This window comes from Phalacrocorax aristotelis, chromosome 6 (genome assembly GCF_949628215.1).
Source record: "Phalacrocorax aristotelis chromosome 6, bGulAri2.1, whole genome shotgun sequence".
Classification (NCBI taxonomy): Eukaryota; Metazoa; Chordata; class Aves; order Suliformes; family Phalacrocoracidae; genus Phalacrocorax; species Phalacrocorax aristotelis.
Window position 1 is genome coordinate 38,466,851 of NC_134281.1, and position 16,552 is coordinate 38,483,402.

The window sequence follows — 16,552 nt, forward strand, 5'->3', positions numbered from 1 at the left end:
CAGTATCACAAGCATTTCAAACAGCTGCTTGACTATAACATATGCCTCGGCTCTCCACAGCGATACCTCCCAGAGTGACCCCCTTAATTAAAACCCGTACCAGAACACAACCTGTAGGCACCTCTCCATGAACCTGGCAAGCGAGGTGTTCGCCGAGTTCCACACAGTGATTTGATTAACAGATAAATACATCCCAAAGGGTAAGCGTCCAAAACATTTTAATACAGTGCATTTTAAGTTTCCTTTGTAGCCAACATTTCCTCGTGTTATGTTTGAATTTTCCACTCAGAGTGAGCTCCCAGTGTATGCAAAACTACTGAGAATGGACTCAAATTGGAGTCCAAATAGCACCTAATGCATCACTCCCTCAAGTGGCAAGTGTCAGTACTGCCAAATCTGAAAATTAAAACATACCTCAAAATAATGTGTCTCATCAAGAGGAATAGGTTTGGGTTTTCTTTATGCTATTAATTATTTTAAATATCTCAATATGTATCCTATGTATCATTATTCTAAATTAAGGAATCCCAGTGCCTTAATGTTGTTTTTTAATGTTACAATGGATGAAGACCATTAAGTTAATGAAGAAGTCACTTAGAGAATAAAAATGACTCCCTGAATTATTTTTCTTTTTAAAGTTTGCCACAGTATGCATAATTGGAGTTAACAAAACATCCACTGCTTAGGTGGAAGGGAGGGGGAATGGCTTTCTATTCAGAAGACATGGAAGTAAAAGCTTGTTTACTTGGGGATGGGCCCCTGTGTCTGCCCCACCTGATGCTATGATACTAAATATTTTTGTGTTTCTTTAATGTTTGGGGATTTTAAAGCCACTCAGCAGATTTGTAGGTAGGTAGTCAACAGCAGCTCCAACCCAAAGCATACCTAATGAATAGTTCTTTGATTGAAGGAGTGAGTCAATGACTCCACTGGTTTCTGAATTACAGCTTTAAAGGAACCACACCGGAAAAATCCAGATGATCTAAAAACAAATAATGGTGGCTAACCATTAACTAGTCAATCCTGCTCATATTCATACAAAATGTCCTGATTTAGTACAGATACTGCAGCATACTTGTTCTGAGGCCTAGTTTTTTCTCATTTTGCTTAATCCAAACAGGCAACAAATAAGATTTTTGAAAGTAAATAATCAGTGAAAGAAGCCTTGGGCTAAGATTTTCAGGTTTCCTGAGCATCCTCTTTGTTTGAAGAGCCACCTTACAAGGAAACATTGGTCAATATTAGTATGTGCAGAAATCTGTGGTGAAATTGGAACTTAAAAAAACCCAAAACTTAAATCTGAATTCTTAAAGCATATTACTGACATGGTGGGTTTTGGTGGTTTGGTTTTTTTAAAAACAAAAAAAAGCAAAGAGCAGTCCTGCCCTGAAGCTCTGGCATTAAATGCCACTAGTCCATAGGGAAATAACTGTACAGGACAAATCATGCAAAAATTGTGAACATAATTAATGTATGTGATTATATGCTCAAATATTGCATATAATACTTGCTTTGAGAAACAATGGACTCTCTGATTTAATATCACCGTAGCTGTAGCACAACTTTAAAAACTACAACAAATACAATTATCAACTTCTTTGTACAAGATACAGAGTAGCTTCTTCCAGTTAAAGGGAATGATTTTAGGATATGAGAATAATTTAAACTAACTTACAAATCTCTGTTACGTGTCTGAGACTTACAGAACAAGGATTTGATCAAAAGATTGCAAAGACAATTGCAAATTTCCAGGGACTTCAGTAACCAGTAAACCGGAAGCCAGATTCTTAGAGAATTCAGGTGGAAATTAATAGGATTAAATAAATCTTGAAATATAACTTAATTAGAGGTGCAAAATTAAGAATTAAAAATTCTCTCCTTTCATGTTAATCTATTTTTCTTTCTGAGAGGTTATAAAACATTGTATTTGAAAGCTGCTTACGAGTTTGCCATTTAGATTTGTGTTCCAATTAATAAGGCGCTTTGAAGGCATATGAGATTGGCACCTATTCTAAAAACAAGGTAACACTCCCACAACATGCACTTACTGAAATTAAACCCTTTTTTCCCACTCTGAGGTCCCAGACAAAAGGATGGGAGAGGAAGAAAAGAAAATCCACAAGAGACAGCAGGAATCATTAAGTTCCAGCTTGTCAGATGACCTGTGTTTGATGTTGCCACCTGCCCCCTCAGTAAGCTCTTTCCAATCATATCGCTTCTTAAGAGAGGAAGACCTTTCTAATTATTCAGCAAGTATGATAAATGTAACAGTTTATGCTCTGGTGCATTGCATTTGTGTTACAGGGAGACAGGTGGAAGGAGGACAGAGTTATAATCCATTAGGGTGACAGACTGAAGGAAAAATTTACATCATAAGCCTTTTGAGTAAATGGGTAATAAATCTCCCTTTCCAAAAATTTCCCTTTTCTAAAGCTCCTACCAGCATTGCTAATTTTGAGAGCAGAAACCACTGTACTAAGAGTGGTCTGGAAAACATGCAAGAGAGCTGCTAGAAACTAGCCTTTTTATCAGTTGTCTTGTTAAAATCTGTGCCAACACTAGTCATTAGGTTTAACCTTCATACTTCCCTACATTACATTTGGTCCCGATTGTGACTCTGCATGAAGTCTTAAATTGGCCTAGTTGAATCCCTCACAAAAAAATTATTAAAGGATGTGGAAAGGCTATAACTGCATCTACCAAAAGCCATCAGGCTGCTGCCAAATTCATGATGTCCCTGCTATGGAGTGAGTGCCAGCTGTGACTGTTGCCTTTGGAAGCCATTGGCAGCTGTTACAAAAGAGAGGATCCTTCCAGCTTCTGTACTTCCTGCTAATGGCGGGCTTGGTGGCTACGCAGCTCCAGGATTCAGGTCTCAAAAAGCTTCCTTTATGTCAGCCTTCATCACTGCTCTAAGTGACTGTTACTGTTGAGCCTAGCCTACAGGTTTTTACATTTCTTAAATGTCACTTTTTGTGTACCGAGTATTCAATGCAGTCTTAATAGTTTAATTTAAAAAATACCCCTTGTGGATATTCTTTTCCACTGACTCATACTGCAGGTCTCCGATATTAATTTTGCAGACCTGTGGCATATTTGGCATTAATTTCACTAGTGCAGATCTTTGTCACATGCTAAGAAAGACGTTGTACATGACTGCTAAGCAAAACAGGGGATAAAAGGATTGTGACTTAGTTTACCAAAAAATATTACACCTTCAGCTAAAATCCTTTCCAAAAGGACTGTAATGCAATATAAATACTTGGTCACCAAGTAGGCCATTTGTCCATGACTTTTTTAACAGAAAAGTATACCAGATGGCTTTAATTCAAAAAGCAAACCATTTTTTACTTTCTCTTATCTCCAAAATCTGTGCATCAATTTCACTGTTCCTTCCCTAGATGTGTTACTTCCCTATTTATTTCTCATGCATACGAAACAATGAAAGATTGTTAACATTTGCTATGGTTAATGCTAATTGATTTTCATAATTTCCTTTTCATAAACTCCAAAAAAACATAAACCTGGGAAGCTGGAAAAGCAGGGCTGAAGTCTCCTGCCAGTTCTGCCCTACTAAATAATGTATAGACATTTGCAACAGCCCAAAGTTTTTTTTTTGTCACCTGGGAGGCCACGGTTTTCATTAGTTCTAGAAAATAACATAGTGGTAAAGAAGCAATCTGGATCTGGTCTTAGCATGACTATGTTTCTGTCCCAGTAGTTGTAATCCACAACATAGTGTTGACGCTGGCTGCACTAGTATGGACAACACCTAACTCAGGGTAAAACCTATCAACAGAAAGTTCCCATGCTGAAACTTGAAATGGAGGAACGATGATGTACTGGACAAATGGTTTGCATCACACGGTACTGTTAGCCTCAGAAATAATTCACTACATCATTTAACTACAATCATTCTTTAGAAAACAATTTTCTAAACACTTATATGCAAAAATTAACTGAAGTAGCCTCCTAAGTGGTAGAACTTTTTTCTAAAAATGTATTTCAATATAGCTAAATATGTCATGATCAAGTTATTACAAAACCAACACACCACTCAAATTTTGAGGAATTAAAACACCTGTAAGTGAAAATATACCTTAAAATTCCTGTAATTCAATTTGCTTATTTATTTTTCTTGCTTTTTCAGTACAAAGAATTAGCATTAATCTGACCATATATTTAAACTCAATTCATCCTTGCACTTAGATATTCACTCATGGCAAAGACAAACTGCCCTCCCAGGCAAATGCTGCTGAATACATAAATGTGTAACAGTCATCCTATGGAGACAAAAAAGCACAGATTGAAGAATGACAAATAACAGGGCTGAACAGCAGGTCTCGGCATTATTTATACCTATCTTCTGGCATAAAGTCCCTAGTCTGTGAGGCAGTAAAAGGCTTTAGGCTATAGCCCAATCTGGGAATAATAAGGTCCCATGGATCAGTCCGAAGACATGAGGTAAACAAGGAGGGGACCAAGTCTGTGTAAATCCAAAACTGACCTTACTCTAAGCCTTAACAGTCCACCTCTCAATACTTACCATGTCAAAACTTTGTTCTACTTACAGGTTTCTCAGGCTGCTCTCTTATTTATATTCTTCTGAGAAACCCAGTTCAGACAAAATGACTGAGCTTCTAGTTCAACTCCAGCTAAATCAGCCTTTGCTGGTACCAGCATGTCAATTAAAAATACCCCCCAAATCCAAACCTAAAAAGTAGAAATGACTCGTCTGAAAAAAGCTTCCACTCCATCCCCTCATATAAGCCCAGCCAAACACCCACCTGCCTAAAATGAGATGAAGACATTCTCAGAACATGGCTTGGCTCCTCCGATCAGTCAGAGAATGGCACTGTACCAACACCGGGTATTTTATGGATTTTTCTCATTGCGTTGGGTTTGCGTGGCAAGGTTTTGGTGATGGTGGGGGCTACAGAGGTGGCTTCTGTGAGAAGCTGTCAGCAGCTTTCCCTACAGAGTCCTACAGAGTCAATGCCAGCTGGCTCCAAGACAGACCTGCCGCTGGCCAAGGCCAAGCCAATGGGTGATGGTGGTAATGCCTCTGGGATAGCAGGTTTAAGAAGGGGAAACAAAAAAATGCGCAACTGCTGCTGGAGAGAGGAGTGAGAATATGAGAGGAACAACCCTGCAGACACCAAAGTCAGTGAAGAAGGAGGGGGAGAAGGTACTCCAGGTGCCAGAGCAGAGATTCCCCTGCGGCCCGTGGTGAAGACTGGTGAGGCAGGCTGTCCCCCTGCAGCCCATGGAGGTTAACGGTGCAGCAGATATCCACCTGCAGCCAGTGGAGGACCCCATGCCGGAGCAGGTGAACGTGCCTGAAAGAGGCTGTGACCCCGTGGGAAGTCCATGCAGGAGCAGGTTTGCTGGCAGGACTTGTGACCCCATGGGGGACCCTCGCTGGAGCAGCCTGTTCCTGAAGGACTTGCAGCCTGTGGAAGGAACCCACACTGGAGCAGTTCATGGAGGACAGTCTCCCATGGGAGGGGCCCCATGCTGGAACAGGGGAAGAGTGTGAGGAGTCCTCCCTGAGGAGGAAGGAGCAGCAGAAACACCATGTGATGAGCTGTCTACAACCACAATTCCCTGTTCTCCTGCACCGCTGGTAGGGAGGAGGTAGAGAAAATCAGGAGTAAAGTTAAACCCAGGAAGAATGGAGGGGTGGGGGAAAAATGTTTTTAAGATTTGGTTTTATTTCTTATTACCCTACTCTGATTTGATTGCTACTAAATTAATTCCCCCAAGTCAAGTCTGTTTTGCCCAGGACAGTAACTGGTGAGCGATCTCCCTGTCCTTAACCACGAGCTTTTTGTTTTATTTTCTCTCCCCTGTCCAGCTAAGGAGGGGAGTGATAGAGCAGCTTTGGTGGGCACCTGGTATCCAACTCATAAATGTTGTTGTTATAAAGCTCTGTAAGGAAGTATACTATTAAATGTGAAAATATTAAACTGAAGTACTTCTGTCTTAAGGGATACATCTCGTAACTCAGTATGTGTAATTAAGTATTACTGCATAAAAGAGAGAATGTTTTGTTTTCTCTTTTAAGCTAGATGTACCAGCAAATACAGCCAAGGTGTGATAAAACTGAGGACTTGAAAGCACTGAATAAGTGAAAATTCTAATAAACACGAATTATATGAGACTATGGTGTTCAAGATAACCAAAAGAGATGAGAATACATAACTGCTCAAAACACATAAATCTTTTAACACTCTCTTGAGCTTTTGCTTCTGTGAACCACTTGCAGTATTTATCAGTTGTTTCAAATACTAAGCAGACAAACCTGTGCTTCTCATGACGTGGTGGCACAAAGTTGTCCATCTGTGGTTTAATTGCACACTTCAGGACCACAGACTGCTGAAGTTAAACCAACATATTTGTCCCTCTGGAATTCAGTTAGTTTCCTAAACTTTGGTTGCTGTGAGAACATGCAGACAATGCATTAGCTTAGCTTGATAACGCACAATAGCTATTAAAAAAGAAAGCAAGCCTCAGAAGTGCAACATATCTCTCACTACCACTCTTGAATGATTGCTCCCTGTGCTCTTTATTAGAAGGAGTCAAAGATCCCAGTAACCTTACAGCTGGTGACTCTGTAATAACAGAGGGTAACAAGACAGACATAATGAATGCCTCCCTGTTAAGCAGTTTTGTTTGTGTTGTTCCAAGCGAGATCTGCCAAGAACTTTCTATGCAAACCTTATTTTTCTGGGATTTGTAACTTGGCTGCAAAAAAATCCAGCATGATAATGCCCAGTTCAAAAGAATTCAGATCACAAGTTTTAAAATATATTCCCAAGTTTTAGAATAGATTAAATTTACACTAAATAAGATAAACAATTTAGTGCTTCATGTATTTTTTAGTTCCTTTATTGAAAAAATCCTCTGGTTAGCAAGTTTGCACCCCAGATCATTATATGTTTTCTAACTTTCTGGTATTAAATAAGTCTGAAGTATTGCAGTGTGAAAGGAAACTTTTGTGCTGTATGTTCAAGACTCCACTGACATGTATTTTCTTTTTAAGGAAGACTGTATGAAATGCATATGAAGCACTCATGGGATTCTATCTGCTCAACAATTCAGTGGATTAAATCTGCTAATTCTTAATACAACTCAGCTGACTTGGATATAAGGCCAGGTTGTGAAAAAAATTGGCTAAGTTTAACACACCATTCTTACGAAACATAAGCCTAGAATTTCCATGTTAAATTATGTGGGCTTGGTTTTTTGTTTTTTTGTTTTAACCCAATGATTAAAAGCTTTGAGCTGTGCAAAAGTCCAGTTTCAGTGTTTCTGTTTTCTTTTTTGGCACATGACCCACTAGACAAGGTCATTTTGTACAGTTCCTTGCCAAAGCAATATTGTTTCCTGGGGCATCTAGCAAGATATATAGAAATTAGATTTCAGGCACAACACAGATTGGAGCCCAAACTAAGGAAGCTCTCTTTCAGACAATAGCCAGGTGTCAAGAAGTAAGAAGGCTATGACAGTTGACTGAGCTATGAAAAAGCAGTGGCTTAGGCTTATGCCTAAGAGGAAGAAACCTCCCAGCAATTCAAAACTAGGAGACAATGAAAACTTACCTATAAATTATAAAATTGTTCTGAATATATCTGGTGAGGTAATTTCAAAGCAAACACTGGAAGGAACAGCACCAGAAAATACCATGAGACAAGGTAGCTTAGAAATGTTTCTGCTAATTTTCTTGACTAACTTGGGTTTTCTCCCAGAATTTGACTAGAGCATGTTATCCCCCAGAATCTCTCTATCTACCTTACAGTTCAATGCAAATTAAAGCTAAGTAATCCTACGAAACAACAGTTCCTCTGAGATTACTTGCAATTTAGCCAAACATGCTGGGTATATAAGGACCTCACCATTCTTGAGGAGTTTGTATGAACTGGAGTAAGTCATGGCTCTCAGATTCTCATTCTGCTCAGCTCCAGAATAAACTAAAGCTGCAGGGGAACAGCTTCCCTTGACATTACTGATGTAAATACTTGAAAATAGAGCACTATACAACCCGAACAAGGAAAAAACATGGCCAGCCAGACAAGAGACAAGTAAGAACAAAGAGCTCCTACCAGATCAGTGGAACTTGGAGCAAAAAGGCAAGGTAGCGAAAAGGCTTCTGTATTACTAACACTGTCTGCTCTGCAAGAAGCCACAAAGGTAGTCAGTGGTTACAAGAGGGTGTTGGCCCTGGGAAACATGGCAAGTCTTCCTTCAGTGATTACAGAGACAGCAGAAGCTCAGACGCAGAGCATCTCCATGCAGATGGCTGTTAATCTTCTGTTGATACAAAGGAAACCTGCTCCCTGGCAGCAGTGAGGATACTTCTGTGGGACTGGGCTCTCTTAAGGACTGGAATGAGAGCAACATAATAATATCAAAGCTGTATTTGTTACTGCTTGCCTAGTCTTACAATATCCAAAACTTCATCATTCTGACTCTGAATAGTTCATCACTTTGTTCTGCTTTTCCAGTGTGACATCCTGACCTCTGACTAGAATTTCTGTGACCTGCTACAACATAAGTAGTATTTATAATTCTTATTTTTCATCTGTTTGTGTCTAGGTATCCTGGTTTCAGCTGGGATAGAGTTAATTTTCTTCCTAGTAGCTTGTGTAGTGCTGTGTTTTGGATTTAGGATGAGAATAATGTTGATAACACATGGATGTTTTAGTTGTTGCTAAGCAGTGCTTATACCACATCAAGGACCTTTCAGCTTCCCATGCTCTACCAGGTGCACAAGAAGCTGGGAGGGGGCACAGCCAATACAGCTCACTCAAACTGGCCAAAGGGATATTCCATATCATATGATGTCATGCTCAGCATATAGACTGTGGGGAGTTGGCTGGGGGATAGCAATTGTTGCTCAGGGCTGGGCTGGGCATTGGTCAGCAGGTGGTGAGCAGTTGCATCACTTGTTTTTCCTGGGTTTTCTTCCTCTCCTTTTTGTTGCTTTCATTTTCACTAAAATTTTTTATTATTATTTTATTTCAGTTATTAAACTGTTCTTATCTCAACCCATGAGTTTTCTTACTTTTGCTTTCCCAATTCTCTCTCCCATCCCACCTGGGCAGGGGAGGGTGAGTGAGCAGCTGTGTGGTGCTTGGTTGCCAACTGGGATTAAACAACGACAGCGTCCGACCTCCTTCTCTTCACTCGAAGTCAAATAGTATTCCTAATTATCCCAGCACAATATCACTTAAGGCCTTGGTGGTAAAAGAGGATAAAACATGGCAGTGTGCCCTCTAACTTGGATACGTTTTCTTACTGAGCCAGTCTTTGCTTCCCTGTCTCTTTTGGTGACCATGACTTACTGCTTTTCCCACTTCTTCCCACCAGCTGGGACAGAGACTCTCAAGCACCCAGTTTCAACAATTGCCCTGTGCATAGTGAAATACTCAGCTGAACAAGCTGGACCTACATCAGCACAGGGTTCGTTGCAGTGAAATCTGTTCTGTTACTCCACATTCTCTAATCAGGCAGTTGCTTCCTTTCTGTGAAGAACAAATAGAGGAGGAAGGAGCTTGACACAGAGAAGACTTGCTGGACCAAAGAGAAACTGATAGGTATACACCCCAGCAAGTCCCTTTTCTTGTACAAAATCTCCAGCAGTTACTTCTGTTGTTTTGTATAATGATTACCTTGAATCAACATGCTGCCTACTAGCATACTCTTCCCCAAGCTGATTATTCCCTCATTTAGTCAATTATCACCTGTAAGGACTGTACTGTGGCTGTTAAGAGAAACACTGAATCACGGGGGATTATGAAGTACTGTGCAGAAGTGGGAGTCCCAGGTGTACTGCCTGCCTCAGACTGCTTCCAAGGCAGCAGCCATCACAACTAGGGTTCAAACATTCCCAGAACAGCAACACAAGGAGAGGGCTCTGTTTCTGACACCCGTGATGGTGATGGACATTTCTATTCTTTGTGCCAAGAAGTAGAACCATGGCTGCTCCCTGCCCAGGTGAGACAGCCAAGAAAACACCCTATACTTTAAGAGTATACTACGTAGCAAGAATACCATATGAGAGCAGAATAACCATAGAGATGTATAAGGCTTTTGAAGGTAATTTCTCTTTTGAGACTTTCTAGAAGAAAGAAATTATCCAGGTTGTTCCTTCAAAAACAAATACTCCGCATGACACCCTTAATCCAGAAACACAATTATATACACGCTTAAATTTAATCATGGCTGTAGCACCAGTGATTTCAAATGGGAACTACACATAGGATTAACCTAAAGTTTAAGAAAATCTTTGCTGTAGCCAAGTTTTTATTGCTAAATGTACATATACATTTAGTTTAAAGCAACTATTAAAATAATTGTTGCTCTTTCCATGTTTCTAATATATATTGAAATAGGGGAGTATTTAAATCAAATTGTTCTACATGAGGCTTAGACATCCTATACATTTTTGTATACTGGAAATGTTTTCAGATTAACTCTAAGGCATACGTCTTCTGAAGCTACTCAGAAATATTATGAACATATATTTAATTCTCCTTTGGCATAACTTAGTAACAAAGTTCTACATGCTCAGGTTGTGATGACTTTACCACACATGCATAATCAAAATCTCCAACACCATCGACGGTTACTATGTATAAACGAAGGATTAAAATAAAAATCTTTGATACACACTTTCCACAGCCACTTTTTAAACAGTGTACTAGCTATTTACACCTGCTCCTTAAATTAATCATAAAAAATTCCTTGAAACCATGCAAATTCCTTAGTTACTAGAAACAGAGAAACTGGCTAAAAAATTGAGTGAAAAATTGGACGGTGATGTTTCAAAGAGATATATATATAGAAAAAAACCCTCTTCATTGGGTAGTCTCCTATGCTATTCCCTTGCTTTCCTCTCCTCATCCATCTTCACTACCATCCCTTCAAAAAATAATTCTGCTGTGATTAAACGACACCAGAATTTTACTGTTCTAACAGAGAATTCCCTCCTATTTACTGCTGGTCTCATTCAAACACACATGGGCTTCAGTGGAAACTGAAAGCAGAGCCAAAAGATGGGAAACTGAAGTCTATTCATGCTCTGCTAATAAATCATGTGTATGCTCAAAACAAATGAGCTTTTATGAACATTCAGATCTTTCTTCACATGTAGAAGCAGAATCAAAAAAAAAAAAATCAGCCAGTCACTTCAATAGAGCATAGTTCAATTGGAAAAAGTGCACAATTTAGTATTCACTCTCATTTAGACTTAGTGAAAAAGTCTTGCTGACTGATTTAAACTGCTTATACCTGAATGCACAATTTGAACACCGGAGTCATGCCCATTTTCCTCTGAACTGGAGTGCAAATAAAGCATTATCTAACAGGTACCATAATGGTAATAATATTGCGTTTTATTTTTGTACAGAATTGTTTTAATGTTAATTTCCCTCCATACACTTATTTTACAGTGCAACTAAGCTAGCTCTAGTATTTAAAGGTTACATTCATAAAATCATGCTTAGGATTTTCCTTAGAAAATACATCAGGGACTACATGGCCATAAAAGAAATAGTACACAGATTTCACTCACTGAAAGAGAGTAGGATCTATTCCATATGCTTTGAAGTTTATAATTAAAAATATCTGTCAGAGCAGGGTATTCACTCTCTTCACAACGTGACAACAGTGGAATGTCAAGAAGGAGAAAGCACTGGAGTTAGGGAGCATTGCACAGCACACCTGGGAGGAAAAATCACCTAAAACCCCCTAGCATGAGTGCAATTCCAGAAGATGGGCACAACACGAAATCAGCTACTGTGAAAACCAGATTAAAAAATTAAATAATTTAAAGAAAATGTCAGAAGACACCAAAATAACCATAGAAAAAGACAAACAAACCAAGTAGCCAGGAGTGTTGAGGGAGCTGAGAGGTTTCGTCTCTCTCAGTCTGCAGGAAAGGGACAGACCTGTTACCTGGTTGGTGTCTCAGCAGAATTGGGCAGGGAAAGATGTAGATATTTCTTTCATCCTTCATGGAGCTACATTAGGTCAATGCCAAGTTCAGGACATGAAACCAGCAGCATCCAAGTATTAAGAGAAGCAACTGTAAGGTACCATATTTGATTATCACTGGGCAGCTCTTTGGTTGTGCAGATTTCAGTAGTAAACGAGCTAAAGTAGCCATTACGCTACCTTTTTCTTTTCTTTCTTTTAACCATAACAAAAAAAAAAATCACAGACAATCCAAGTAAAATGTCATACAAACCTTTATTTTCACTTTGACTCATGACTCTACTAGAATCTGTAAAGTTGGTAAACTGTTTTCTTCCCTTTCAAACGCCTCAGCACTTTCTGATTACAAATTAATAAAAGAATTTGACCGACAATAATTATGTAACTGTTCTTGTATTTCTGTATCATCCTGAAACAGGAAGAACATACTCCCCTCCAAAATTATGCTGAGAAAACTCCTAGCCTGCAGAAACCACATACATGCATTTCAGTAATAATGCCAAAGAAGTTTAATAATTCAGACAATCACTCACTTGATAATACCTGTTTAAAAATATAATTTCTTAAGCCTATAAATAATGGTAAAACCAGTAAAACTGTAAAATAATTATATTTAATAAAGTATCATAAGTTTAAGAGGCTGGAGTATCAGTAATTCCATTTCACAAATCATCCTTAGGCTGTAATAACCTTGCAGAATCATTTATAGGTTACCTGTTCAACCTCACATAACCAACAAAAAACACGCTGAAGTCAACAAGCCCGTTCCTTAAGGATGACACTGGGACATGACCAGTTCTTGGTCTGTATGTTGACAGCCTGACAGCACTACATCAAGTTGTGCACGCTGCCTCTTTGCCAGAGGTTACAGGCCACACGGCACACCCCTCCGCTCAGCCGCTACCATTTCTATCATGACGGATACCCTCTAAGCTAAGGCAGATGGGATCATCTTAAATAGGGAAATTTGACAGCAGCAATTATAGATAATATCTCCATGGTGTTATTCCTAGCCTTTTTCCAGCATCAAGACTGAAGCATTACATGGCAGAATAGTTGCTGTGAACTGCTGTTTGTGGACTTGCCCTAATGCAACCAGCTAGACTGAAATGGGAATGTTTTTACTACCCTTTGTAGGTAGCCTGATAAGCTGTCTGTTCACTAGCGCTAAGCCTGGCTACAGACAGTGCCACACCAAAAGCAGTAACGGTATTTACCTTTATCATCAAGTATTGTGAAGGAAGAAATCATGCACGAAATCTTATTCCAGCTTGAACACTCTATAATCTATTGCTAGCCTGAATTTAGTTGAAGGGCATCTACTCTATACGTAACCTCTTCAGAAGCCAAGTGAATCTTAAAGCAAGCGAAAAAACCAGAGGTATAAAATTGTTAGTCAAGGCTTATTCCACTATCTCCCAAGGTTAAGACTATTAGCAACAACTGTCATCCACACCATTATTCATAGCTTCATGGTCATATTTGTTCCTGTTGCCTGACAGTGACTACAGGCTTGGTACACCCATTTTGTAAATGGCTAGACACATGACAGTGAAGAATCAGGCCTATGATGTAATTACAGGATTAAACTAGTCAAATGGGTTTCTAATTTGGGGTAGAGGGAGGGAGGGGAAAGGAAAGGGGAGAGAAGCTTTAAAAAAAATAATAATCTGTGAGCTGCTTGTTTTAATCCTTAATATGTTGTCTTCCTGCTTGGAATGAACTTTAAAGTATAAAATACTTCACAGCAGAAATATTGTGTACAGAAGGGATTATCGCTATTTAAAATATTTCACAATAAATAAACAGGAGCAGAGCAGAAAAATGTGGCTCCGCACTCAGTCTTTCTGTTTATCTACTCTGAACAATCAGAGCAAATTTTAATCATTTTCCATGTTGACATCTTTGACAATGCAATAAGCAAGATCACATTTTGGCACATCTACAGTAGAAGAACTGGTGGTGATGTCTTCTTTTTCACTTACACATATTAGGTCTTATATTCATGCATTCACTTCTAAGAGCACTTTGATTGCAGTTACCACAACACAGCTTTTTTAGATTTTGTTCTGTGACTCTGAACAGGTTTCATCAGCACAAAGGCTGCACCCACAAAAATTTCCGCATTTTAAATTAGACTGGTAGCAATGTTTATATATGTGCCTATCCATAATTGTATCTATTGCCATTTTTTGAGATGCATTCTCTAAAACAACCTTCACTTTTTTTTTTAAAGTAAGAAGGGACTCACAGTTGTAACAATTTTGGAAGACCAGACCACATTTTTATTTGCTTAAGGTAAGTGTCACTAGTCTCAGTGTATAGTACAGTACATACATGTATGTGATGTTTTGCAACTGCATAGGAACAAATGATAAATACAGGAATACCTAAAATATAACTGATGTCTCCTTACCTGAATTATGCCACATCTGTATGAAAGCTATTTCTGAAAGTTTCATATTATTTTAGAGGGACTAGTGTGTAATCTTTTGACCTCTCAAAGTGGGTCCTTTATCCGTTATACCTAAATAATGGCCTTATATTTTTCCTAAATATGTTTTCCTGAGGGTTGATCTAATTTTTAGGTATTTTCTTAGTCATACAAGAAATAAATGAGTTAGGATCTGGGACATTTATTTTTTCTAGCTGTAGTCATTTGAGGTTTTAAAGCTCATGAATTCCATGTGTTTGTTGTTAAATATACAGGAAAAATTAAACTAGTTTTCTAGTAAAAAAAATTAGTTAAAATAATGTTAAAAGTCTAATATAACTTATTTCCAAAGTATATATTAAAAAATCATTCAGGAAAATGTGCAAATACAGGTTTTACTTTAGTTAGAAAACTAAGCATTTACTCTACCTGAATAGAGAACGTTTTCCCAGGTCATACCTGTATGTTAATTTGCTATTATTATTCCTATTTCTGCTGTAGAGGCTCTAGGAATTTCAGTCATAAGTGTGCTCAAGTAAGGATTTCTAAACTTCCCTCCTCCCCGCCCTTCTGCTGAATACTGCCAACAGCAGCTCCTAGTTTTGCAGCTAGCTACGTACCACTTACGAGTGGTATGCATGACAGTTTGGGAATCCCATCCCAGCGAGCATATGGGGAAGCAGTCAGCAATAATCTCTTCAAACGTTGATGTCCACCACCCTTTCATTTACTCATTACTAGTAAATATAGATTCATGTCAGTAAAACTGTAAAGCATGCTATGGCCTCATAAACATGGTATTTGTATGATTGTGCACGTGATATGCTAGAAGCATACATGGCCAGGTAACAGTGGAAAAAAATCTCTGTCCAGATCAATTCACATTCCACTTTAAACACAAAGAAATCACAGTTTGGATAGAATATTATTTGAAACCTTACAGTGTCATGGTAAGACTGTGCCTAAATATTCTTTTCCAGACCCAGTGGGGCCAAAAAAAAACCCAACCCCAAAACCAAACTACCTCAGACTGCCATCCTCCACTGCAAACATTTGGGAAGACACTAAATTACCATAATGGGGAAACAAGCAAAAAACCCAAAAAACCAAACCACTCAAACAAAAAGGGCAGGTTAGCTAACAATTATTCTAAGTCAGAAGTGGTCCTTCAGTGACCCAAGAAAGCTCAGCCAGATATAAAATGAACTTCAAACCAAACTATTAATTTTTGGCCGGATCAGCTTCTTGAACCGGCTCACCACACAGCTGCTGGAGCACCCAGGCTGGCCGGGAAGGAGAGCAAACTTCCACATGACACCAACCTAACAACTATGAGTCGCCGAACAGCAGGAACGCGCCGCCGGTCACCCAGCGCCCGGGCACGGGGAGGCCGCCGCCGCCGCCGCCGGCGGGGCCCCGCCCCCGGCCCGCGCCTCACTCAGCCCACTCCGCGTTAATCACCCGGTTACCGGCTCCCCGCGGTGACTAACGCTGCTTTCCTCACAGGCCGCTGCTAAAGCGATTATATCCATTTCCAAAAGCAGCCCAGGTACGTGTGAGCGAGGCAGCAGATGGTCTCTGGGGCAAATTGTTATTACAGTTATTACGTGCGCAGGCCCTAAACCATTTTAAGACTGTCATTTTTCTACCCGAGTATTCGAGAAGTTATGTATGGACGCAATTTAAAATAGGCGGGACAAACAGACACGCGAGGGGTGAGACGGCCGCCTCCTCGGCGGCGCTCCCGGCTGCGGCCCCGGCCCACCGGGCTCCCCGCACCCCCTCACACGAGCGGCAGCCCCCGGGCGGGGCGAGCCCCGGCCTTCCCAGCAGGCGCCGCAGAACAGCCAACAGCTACAGGGGGGAAGGGCCCGCCCGGCCCCGCTGCTGGAAAGCGGTGGCGGCAGCGGGTGGGCCCCGCGGCGGAGGGACGCCGCCCTTCTCCCCGCGGCTGGGGCACCGCCAGGCGCCCCCTTACCGGGCAGCGCTGCGCTGCGTTCCACCCCTCTCTCCTACTGCCGCTGGGTTAAGGCTGGGCTCACCCGACCCGGGGCGAGACCCACCCTGACCGCCCTCTCCCGCGGCCGGGGCCCGGCGCCAAGAATGCCCCTGTGGGGA

General features: G+C 40.3%; 1 protein-coding gene across 1 annotated transcript in view; it reads right to left on the bottom strand.

Annotated features, from left to right (window-relative positions):
* DDX59 (DEAD-box helicase 59) overlaps positions 1-16,502 on the bottom strand; it is a 32,466-nt gene extending 15,964 nt beyond the window's left edge. The window contains exon 1 of the mRNA XM_075097266.1: positions 16,413-16,502. The gene's annotated coding sequence lies outside the window, so the exon portion shown is untranslated. The remainder of the gene's footprint in view (positions 1-16,412) is intronic.
* Positions 16,503-16,552: the final 50 nt, after the last annotated feature.